The following is a 12018-nucleotide window of genomic DNA, read 5'->3' as shown; positions in this document are numbered from 1 at the left end:
TATAAAAGCCACCAGTTGTATAAGGAATTAACCTGATTGCCTCATTCAAAATCTCACATGCATGCTTTCTACAAAAATCATTGGTTTGGTTTTATTTGTATCTTCAGTGTAAAATTATTCTTATTTTTCTGCAATAGGTCACTGTCGGATGAAAATTCACCAGATAAACTGTTCATCGGGACATTACAGCTAAGTGGAGACTGCGATACGATGCTGATGAAATCAATATTGTCATATTTTCAAAGAACAGATTCCAGTAAGAAACTTCGTTCGCGTTTGGATATACTGAGAGTCCTGCGGCTTCGTGAAGAACATATCTTTGGATTTGGATCCCTGTTTCCTCTGACCTTTCTAATACTGTTACAGTGACCATTACTGGAAAATAAAACGCATCGACATTTGATTCCCTTTTAGTGACTGGTGTAGGAAAGGATGGTATGAATTGTTACGTATATTTAATTTACATAGTTTGTTAGTATTTTTAAAACTTCATTACATGCTATGGATAATGTGACATTGTATGTTGGACCTGACCTTGTAAAATAATCAAGTTCGTTTTTTACCTGACTGTATTATTGATTTTGGGTTTGCAGTGAATATGTTTATCTAATTTGAATCGTGAACTTTAGAAATTCCATATGAATTGCGGGGTCTACCTGTAAACGTTCTAGAAGGTTATTTTTCCATTAGTTAAGGAATTTTTAGAAATGTTAATTGTGACCTGAGGTCAGGTGGAAGACTAAATAATCTTGTGATTGGAAAAATTATACATTCGTTCTTTAAAATGTTGGCAGTATCTAAGGTATTGTGTTGTGTACAGTAATACATTTCTGTTGGATTGTTTTTTCTTTCTTTCTTCAAATTAATTAATTTAAAGTGATTCTGCTCTAGAAATACAAAAGTCTCATCAAAAATAATATTCTTGGAAATAGAAACTTGAAAGTATACTGAAGTTTCAAATAAGGATTTAATGTTTGGACTGAAGTTTTGTGATCCAACAAAAGACTGTTGCCACACCAGCATTATACGGGCCACCACGGCCAGATCAACAATTTGATCATTGGATTTAATTAGGATTTCGATAAAAGTTTGTTTAGAACTTTAATTATTAGAACGTTTGTAACAGTGGATATGATATGCGGTATTTATATAAGGTGGTTGCAGCACAGGAGTCTGACGTTTTATCAATAAAGTACGGCTAAATCTCTGACAATATGAAATCACCTTATCGGTTGTATAAATGAACACAATGAGTGGAACGGCGATCACAACCCTCCGCTCCATTCGACTTTTCTCACGTGTCTTTTATCGCTTCAGAATCGCAAGGAGACTGGAAAACTACACATATACATTCAAAAGACAGTGACATACCAATGCATAACTCTCAGACGACCATTTCATTAATCCAGTCTGGCGAATTAACCTTTATTTTCCCCACTGCAGTCAAAAGCCCTCACATATAAAATCCATTAGACGGAAGTAGCCCATTCTACCGCGGGCTGAATAACATTATGAAAGTAATTTAACAAGATAAAATGTTTAGCTTGCTTTTTATTTCAGATTGTATCATTTTATAATTTTATATAAATTTCCAGAACAGAAATATGTAGTTAAATTTCGGATAGCAGAAATAATTGTTGATGACGTCATCACAATTCAAATATTAAAAACGGATGCTGGACCCGGTAGATTGAACGAAATGTTCATCGATTTTCTAAAGGTTGCCACCTGCTACGATTATTTGTTGTTTGTACTGATATGTTTTCATAAAAGAAAATAATAGTGGACAAGACAACATGATACTTGTATGAGATATATTAGTTATTATGATGATAATGATTGAATGAAAACAACAGTAGGAAAGGAGAATAGCTGATACTTTATACCACTGATTAACCAATGATGATGATTATGTGTGTGTGTCTGTGTGTGTGTGTGTGTGTGAGAGAGAGAGAGAGAGAGAGAATAGACAAGAGAGAGAAAATAGACAATTGCGACGGATAAAATCAATTCGTAATACGATACATTACAATGAATGACATTGCAAGAGAGAACAAAATGATTCATGTATGATTTTCCGATGATGATAGAGAGAGCGAAGGCAGATGACGAATGAAAAATTTACTTATAGTAAGCAGTCTAGTTCCCTATTTCCATTAATTGTACAACATATAATTTTTTTAAACCATTCTGAGAGTCGAAGTTATTCAACTCACATTGGAACGAGACAAGGATGTCCCAGATGATGGTAATGTACAACAGGAACATGACTACCTATGACCTACACATAATGTGAGTCAAAAATGCTCACAAGATTAAAAATATGGTATATGCAAATTGCCAACTAACAAAGTACACAAGTGTTAGGTTCTGAACAAAGTATATTAATGAATTCAAGGAAATGTTATGATGCTATAATATTTCATATTATTGTTATTGCATAGTGTGACATAGGAAAATATTTACATTACAAACACATATAGAGTAATGAAGAACTCATCTGGTAATTTGTAAAAATATAATGGAGCCTAATTAAAATTTAGCTGAAATTGTACAACAAAGAAGTTTATTACATAAAGCAGATTGAAATGTACCAGTTTATTATGGATAATTTCAGTTATTATAACAATATGCACCATCTGACTTGTATAATTTCTAACCCTTATTCTTTCTGAAGCTCAGCTATGACGAACAGGCCAATGTACTCAATTAAATGTCATAAAAGCTAAAAGACAGATAATAGAGGTAGAAGCCACAAATGCACATTGGTCAGCATGCCAGACTTGTGACTTAAAATATATGGGTTCAAATCCTACCATCAAATCAGGCTGGATCAGCATCCACAGTGTCAAAAGTGTCCATGGTGTCATAACCGGGGCTCAGATTAAACATTTTGGGGGTTATGATGCATAAATGAAGGTAAAGGGAAACACTGCTTAGTACAGAGCTCCATTATAATGTATTTCCTGTTATATGGCACATACTGTCATGTACCCTATTTTATTATATTGTAGTAAACTTATGTGTGTCATATTCTTCAGTATGAGAAGATAAGGCAGTATATTCCATGGCTGGTATGGACAGTGTTATAATGAAAGAGAGCTTTAATAAAGAGGAACACAGAACATGTCAGGTTCACATATGCTGAACTTTCCACAACCTACACCAGCACTGCTCAGTGAACATATACCATGATCATATGAGCATGCACTGCCTTGTAAGACAACGAATTCTCTTCTAAGTTGTTTTTTGTGTCAATAATGTACAAGACAACCCTAACTAAACCATTAACAGTTGAGAGAAATAACAATGGTGGTTATGTTACTACAGATATTGCCTATAAAGATTGCACACCACTAAAAAGGTTAAATTCAAAGAAACATTTAGTATATCTTTATTCACTGACATGAGTGCAGAGTGTTTAGTTTAGATTTTACATTAAATCAAACGTAAATCAGAACTCAAGTAAATGGAATAATACTGTCTGTGAATTTATAAATAGTACCAAAAAACCCATAAAGATATGGAAGGGAAGTAAAACTTGCTCAAGTCAATATGTACCCAAGTCAAAACATAACTAAATTAATGTAACCCAACCCAAAATAAAGCTAGTCCCAAACATGTAAGGTTTGGTGATATATTGTACAATTTTAAGTTCGTGTGTTTAAAGTTACATATATCAGTCCATACTTCTTCTTTGTAAGTTGTTAATAGAAACAGGTGGTTTCAGACAGTTTTATTTGTATCACTATAGAAAAGATACTTTGAATAATATAACATCATGGCCATTGAAATATCGTTTGTTACTGAACCCTATAATTTAATTTGGAATAACTCGACACCGTTCTTTACGAAATGCACTTTTGCAAATTAAGTATGTCTGAAAGTAATGAAAAATAAGACAAATCAGAGACAATGATTTAACTTCGGACACATTATTTGAGAATTTGATCTGGCTTATGAAAAAGGCAAAGTTAAATAAAACTTTTATTGCATAAAGAAAATGTTTATACAACAAAACACAAACTATGATAAAACTATGGGTTATTCACATATGCATGAAAATCAATGAAGTCTGCTTAGTAGTAAAACATCAATGGATAACATTGAAGGGTACTTCACTCTGCAGTAAGTAATATTTAATGGAATATTTTCAAATTATTGCCATCCATTTAAATGTGGATCTTGTATCATTGCTTAATGAATACTGTAGTAAAACAGTTAATCACAGTGGATACCATGCAGGCATTTGTGGATGTGAATAGTTGCATGAAAACATTAAAAACAATTATTTAGATTTTTATGTATGTCACATTTTAATTTAGTTTTTTTCTGTATGTACAAAAACAGAATTTCCAATAATAGACCTAAATTTATCAAATTGTCAGTATGTCACGTTTATTGCATAACCCCTACTCAGCATGATGAATTGAATTTTCAGTATAAAAAAACAAATGTCTTTTTCTAGACGATAAATACAGTAGTTAAATAAAAAGTTTCAGTACCAATGCACCAGTAAAGAAAATATTCTTCAAAATCCATGCACAAAATTAATCTGCAACATGATGAATAAAACAAACACAACAATACTATTCTAAAATATCAGATTACAATCTCAGTCCCAGTCGCTAGATTTACCTTGAAAAAAAACAACATTCTGCCATTGTATAGTTAAAATGGACAATGCTTGTGCCCACTCTCTTGCTCCCTCTCATGATATGTGACTCAGTTATGGTGACAATTAACTACTCATGATATGTGAATCAGTTATTGTGACAATTAACTACTCATGATACGTGACTCAGTTATTGTGACAATTAACTACTCATGATAAAAACAAATGCTGAAAAGACTGAGAACAGAGAAAGCGCCCTAAATTAAACTGGATTGCAGTGTGAGATTGTGCATGAGTGTTGGCATGTATTTCCAGTTCACTTGTCAGTAGGCATTAAATCTGATTAATATAAAATTAAATTTTGTAAGGCTACTATGCAGACAGCTGCAAGAGTACCTACTGCAAGACAACTGTTGGTCAGTGAGCTTTTAAGAAACTGATAATTATCATTCAACTAATCTATTGATATTAATTTTCCTAGAATAAAAAATAACACATATTCTGCGCCGTGTTCGCTACAATTATTAGACCCTAACGCATATTTACTGCAGGGTAGAAACTGGTAGAATGGGCTACTACCGTCTAGTGTTCATTTATATAATCGATAAGATGATTTCATGTCGTCAGAGATTTCGCCGTACTTTATTAATAAAACGTCAGACTATTGTGGTTACAGGTACTTCTGTACTTAACACCGCGTAAAGCTTACATGTTTACTTGCACTTCTTGCAGTTGTCGAAATGCTATGCAATCTTTATATAACTCATTCAGTACATACAGTAAAAAAAATCACAATACAGGGGTGAACTTTTGTAAATATTGTGTGGGGAGGGGGATATGTAAAGAAGTCTGTGAGAGGTCTGTGGAGCGAAGCTCCCAATGTGAGCCCAGCGAAGATCTGACAGCAACCGCTTTGGGGACATGTTGTGGTAACCTATATTATTACCATAATCGCTAATTTAATCAACCAATCAAATTGCATCTTATATCTTCGCGTTTCGAGACTTAGCAGTGTGGGTGTGGATGAATTGTATCTGATACGTGCAATGCGTTTGTGTGGAAGGCTACAAGTTGATATGGGCTAAGAGTTCCATATATAAAGTGATTATCCATCCTGAACGAAGAATGAGAGAAATAAGGTTGTTCATATCGTAAACCAAAGCTATACAACATGCTTGTATAGCATGTAGTCCAGAAATGCCGCCTTCACCGCAGTGTACGTCCTGAACGGGACATACCATTAGCATAACGTTTATTAAAGGCCCAGCATAAACGTCTTGTTTAATGCCTTCTCCCATGCTTGAAAATAAACCTCTTGTTTGATGCCTTCTCCAATGCCTGAAAAAACTCTCTCTTGGGAAAAAAATGCCAAGATGATATATATGGAACGCTCATTCCATCCCAAGATGTACACAATATTGAGAAGGAAATAATCGAATTTCTCTGCATTGATTATACGTCACATAATGAAGGAAGTTAGGTTGTTCATGTCCTGAAGCAAAAACCAAACCTACGGAATATATTTTGTAGTGCTGCTTACAGGAACGTCGCCATCTCTGCGGCTGATGTCCTGAACTCTTAGCAAGGCTTGCACTTGGGGCTTAATGTAAGTTGTGGAACTGGTAATCTACCCCTTATAGAAATGCAATCAATTTATAGAAATGACGTTTAAATGCAAATAAATTGTATGCTACTGGCCGAAATCATACGTGGCAATCACGGTTCGATAACTGCATCAATTCGAATGAATTCACTTGAATTCACACAATGTTGCATGCAACATATAAATCGTTTAGACTAAATTTGCCACTGAAATAAAAAGTGGATGGTTGATTTAAATACAGAACAAATTCGATTCATGAAGGTCCAAGTTTGAAGCCTTAAGCAAAACTAAATGCTGGTTACATACGGGTAAAACGGTAGCCACCTAGCGAGTAGACATGTAATTGTATATATACACACACAGAAGGACGTTTTGTTGTCTTTCAGTGAGGGCTAGTTTCGGAGGAAGAAGAGAGAGATATCACTAATGTTAATGTGACCAGGTAATGTATTTGACAGACAAACGATACTGCTAAGATAAAACCACGTGAACACCGTACAATTTTCATGGAAAGCATTGTATCTCTATTCTGATAATTTGCTAACAGATTGATATATAATCCAGGTGTCACAACCTCACTCTGATCGTAACGATATCGCAAAGATGGAGTTTATCAAATTCAATTTTCATAAATCGATAAAAAGGATAAATGACAAAATATCTTTTTTTTTCCACAGAATTCCGACTGTTAACGGCTAAATAATTTTTGCATCCATGTTCAGAATCCGATGTGATTTTAGTTAATATGACTATTGCATGAACTTCATCCACCACAATGACTACTGTGTGAACTACACAGTGCAATCAGAGGGAGGAGAAATGCGGGGGTTGATGAGAAGAAAAAGAAGGAACATTAAGTGACTAAGGTGGACGCAATAAGTCCTCTCGCACCGAAACCAAAAGAGAACTGCAGTCCTAACATAAGTTAAAGCAAATCTTTCTTGTACTGGAATTCTGGGTCGAACCTCCCCACTTAGTTGGCTACGTCCAGTTGCTCGTGTATCTCTCACAGTAAGTACGTGTTACTCAGCACTGCATAATAGTAATAATAATAATAATAATAAAGTTCCTCATAATTAGCAATATATCCTTTAGAGAATATATTCACATTCAGGCTGTGTTTCCGGTATAAAATCGAATTCTGACGACTAAAACCGTGCTCCAGCAAACTGCTTGTTACGAGTATCAAGGACATTCAAAGTTTTCTCTTTAATGAATGTTTGGAAAGTCTAATTGATTGGCATTTGTATATGGCTGTGCTATATCCTTGTTAACCAGATTTACAACGAAGAATTTCTTTAGTTATAAATAAATGCAATCAAAATAGTCCGACTGCAAAATTCTTGTTAAGCTTGTACCTAGACTTAAAATATATGCAAGAATCACCAGGTTTTCGGTACAACAAAACGAAATGAAATCTAGTTTTACCTGTACATAAGTACATGTAATGCTTTCCTATAGAATGAAAATTAAATATAAATACCAAATCCACGAGCATTTCCATTACCTAAAATATACCATGAGTGTACGGTCTTAGAAATGCACGTACAGTTGCGACTGATATTTCATTTTATAGCATGATTGCAAAATTCACCAAATGACCGTGTCATGAAGTTTTCTTGCACATTTCGATACATTGTATAGGATTTTGTTAAGGACAGACTTTTAATTAAAGCAGCTTCAGTCAGTATTGTAACATCAATAGATCGCTTACATCACATCAAAAAAGATCGAATTATAATAATAAAAAATAAATAAAATAAAATAAAATAAAATAAAATAAAATAAAATTTTAAAAAGTAAATATTCTACCGTTTCAAGTTCAAACTTATGAATCCTGGATGAGCGAGGAGAACGGATGTTTCCATAACGCCCCTTTGTGTTTCGCTGTTGCATGTAATCTACCAGACTCAAACTGCCTGAGATTAGTCTCAGAACTGCCTTTATTTTATAAAAAACGAATATCCTAAAATAACTTTCCCAAACCAATGATATGACAGCAAAATACGAACCGTCAAATTAGTCTGTGTCGAACCATCATAAATAAATGTGTTTGAATTATATGGTCAAACACAAGCATGAGCGATACTGTATCTCAAAACATGTTTTGAACATTTCAGCTATGAATGGCATAAAATAAGCAGGACTTAAGGTCTCACTCTAAGAAATGAAAATTTTACTGATCAAAAATAATTTCAAAGACAAGAGTCACATGTACTCGATGACTTCATGGTAGTAGTATCATCTATACAGATGAAATATGTGAAAACGAAAAGGAATGGAATATTTTTACCATTTTACTCGATTGTTTACTCCTCAAGTTGACGCATGCTATTAGCTTCGTCTCACAACTCTGATTAAGAAAGGCACTGGAGAGTAGGTCATTCCCAGAATTCCCTTCCGTTCTGGAAGCGGCTCGCCCTCTACCGGAAGAAATTCGAACCTTTGAGTGAGTGTGGCAAGAAAGAGAAATAACTCCATACGAGCTACACCTTCACCGAGGCACACACGCCTTCCGATGGAGAACGGAATATGCTCCTTTGGCTTTGATATGTGACCATCTGCATCTAAATACCTTTCTGGTCGGAAAACGTCTGGATCTTTAAAGGTTGAAGAATCGTGGAGTACTGAATGAAGATTTATGAGGATTGTTGTTCCTACAGGAATACGGTATCCCCGAAACAGGATTTCTTTCGATACGGCGTGGGGTACTGCAAGGGGAACCACGGGATAGACCCTCAATGTTTCCAAGATGGTGGCCTCCAAGTATGAGAGATATTCTTTATCTTTTAATCTGGGCAATCTTTCTCTACCAACCACTTTATCTATCTCCTCGAAGCACTTCTTCTGAATCTCTGGAAAATGAATAAAATGTAGTAATATCCATCTTATACTCGTCGCCGTAGTTTCGCTCCCGGCAGCGAATAAATCTCCAATCGACATGCATAACTGCAAGTCAGTAAAAGTGGAAACTTCGCCCTCTTGTTCTCTTCTGCCAGCCTCGGAGATATAGAGGTCAATGAAGTCACGCGCAGACCCATCCTCGAAAATGGTTTTATGTTCTTGAATCATACTTTCAAACCACCTGTATGTTTGCTTTGAATTCTCCTTTAGACGCCTCATTTTTAAAGGATCTCCAGGCAAATAATCAAGTAGAGGAAAACAATTCACGAGAACACTTGCATTGCCAAGAAGTGTCATTGCCTGATCCACGTTATCCAAAAAATCTCTGAAAATGGCGTCTGTATGCTTGAATCTTTTACCAAATACTATCTGGGAGATAACATTGGCAACGCATGTATTTACTATGCCTTTAGTTTGGAAAGGATGGCCATTTTGTTCTTCGAAAAGTTTTACCAATTCTTGAGCTTCCTCAAGTATATTCTGTTCGAATGACGAGCGCCCAAATCCGAATTCCTGCAACGCATTCACAGCAAAACGTCGGTGCTCCTTCCACAATGCTCCAGAAGTGACTATTATTCCTCTCTTTTCGGTCAGCATCTCTGACACGAAGTTTCTTGGTCTGTCTGAAAAAAGCGACCATTTTGAACAAGAGCTTCCTTAATGGCACTGTATCCATTGATTACGATAATCAGCTTCCTGCCCATATATAAACTATATATATCTCCATGTTCGATCCGAAGTTTCTGAAAATATTCAAGAACATCCTTGTTAACAAGCGAAAGAATATTACCAAATATCGGGAAAACGGGCTTTGGGAATGGCGGAATGCCAGTTGGTAATTTGGTTATGTAATAAACCAACAGAAAAACCAAGAAGAAAAGAAAAGCTGAAGCTACGTTGACACTGTATATTAACTCTTCAAACATGCTTTACGATTCTGGCTAGCTTATTGTATTGTCCTTTCCTATCACTTTTGAGAATGGAACCAAGTAACTGTTAGCTATTTCTCTACGTGACAACTGGTTCAGCGAACAGGTTTGAGTCCACGTCTTTTTCTGTTTATGTTGCAATGGGAACGATGTGCATGCCTTGTATAAATATATGAGAATATGCCACAATGTCTTTTCCAGTGCCAGTACATTTAGCATGTATTGGGGTCAATGTAAAACTCCTTAACATGTAGGCTATAGTATGTAGCTCTAAATAGATCCTCGCTGTTCATGCTATCTGGAGCGTGCGGACTTCTTTGTTTGGAAATACAATAATTACGAGACTCCAATACCCTAGTTCTCTTATTTTCTCCACACCCTATGATCCTTGCAGGTACTACGTAAATCTATACGTCACTCGTCATTCAGATCCGACTTTGGGGAGTAGAATTACAGACTTAGACGGACAAGAACTGATATTGTATTATAGTCAATTATAGTGATACACATACCTACTATTTGAGAGTTTTGTTTGGTTTGAAAATTTGAAGCAATGCGCGGTATTAATATAAATGTTCTAGCCCTTCAATAGAGTGTCATTAAAGTTATAAAGTCATTGTGCAGAATATTCAGCCTAAAATGAATTCATGGGAGAATGCTAGATCAATAATTTTTACCAATTATCAATTATTTCTCACAGTAATAAAGTTTGTTACCCTTTTTTAAATTTCTTTTGAACTCGATATTGGCAAACATGTACAGTTCACTAGTGCCCATTGCTCCAATCTATATTCTAAAGTGTTTGAAGGAACAAAAATATAACATTAGAAATATTACCGTTTTTAATTATCGTGCTTTGCATATATTTATATAAAGTTAATTCATTTTGCATGAATCACATGCTTATAATGCTGAAAAATGTATCCTATCAATGGTTCATCTAAATGATCACTGCATTTGGTTAGGAATGTAATGTGGTTAATAGATTATGAAATGATGTTTCCTACTGGAGTGTAAAAGAATGAGACCTTAATGTTTAAAATGGGTATATCAAAATTGGCTACAATGGGACATTAACATGGGGAATACAGGGCCGGCACTTTGGCGACAATGGGACTTTAACATTGGAATAAAGGGCCACTTTAGCGACAATGGGACCTTAAAGTTAAAAAAATGGGTATATAAAAATTGATAACAGTGGGACTTTAACATGGGCATACATGGCCACTTACGGACAATGGGACAATAAAGTTCAAATAGGAAGTTTGCACTTTGGGGTCAATGGAAATTGAACATGGATAACGTCATGGGGTTTATAGGGTGAAATGCATTTATAGGGACAAAGGTTCATAGGGACAAACATAGACATACAGAAACAAACAAGTACACGTGCAAACAAAGAAGACGGAAACATACAGAAAATAAGAGAGAGATGTTCCAAAGAAAGACTCACAGATAGAATAGAGACTCCAATAAGAAAAGTCTATTGTTTGGGTACAAAATATTTAAGTATATACATGGGTTCTCTGACCTGTGCTATGGTCTAAGGATTATCCATATAATATATAGTCATTTGGACATGAAACAAACCTATTTAGAAGTTATTCAGTTCTTGGATCTAGTAAGCTACTTTTTAAAATTAAAGTTCATGCCTTAAAAAACACCTCATATACAATGTATTTACATTTCATAAAAAATGACATTTTCTTTCACGCACCATTTTTAAGAAATAGCTAAAGCAAGAAAAAACTATCAGATAGGACAAAGTTCATGTTTCTCTCTGTATCCGTCACACACGTTGTTTAAAATCTGGCCAGCTACCACTTGTGTCCCAGTGTAGATTTTTTTCATCACGAACTCCCTTTCATTCGTCATTCTTCTGTTATGTTCATCGTGCTAGGTACATTTATCGGTAAGCAGATCAAGTGCAGTCATTGTCTTCTTCCCATGTAGGTACAACGTATGCA

At 35.1% G+C, this 12018-nt stretch overlaps 1 pseudogene; it reads right to left on the bottom strand.

Moving 5' to 3' along the window:
* Positions 1-9381, bottom strand: LOC149794522 (cytochrome P450 2U1 pseudogene; annotated as a pseudogene).
* Between the last annotated feature and the right edge of the window lie 2637 nt (positions 9382-12018).

This window comes from Sinohyriopsis cumingii, chromosome 8, assembly GCF_028554795.1.
Source record: "Sinohyriopsis cumingii isolate HCF-2022 chromosome 8, ASM2855479v2, whole genome shotgun sequence".
In the NCBI taxonomy this organism is placed as follows: domain Eukaryota; kingdom Metazoa; phylum Mollusca; class Bivalvia; order Unionida; family Unionidae; genus Sinohyriopsis; species Sinohyriopsis cumingii.
This window is presented reverse-complemented; position numbering and strand designations above follow the sequence as displayed.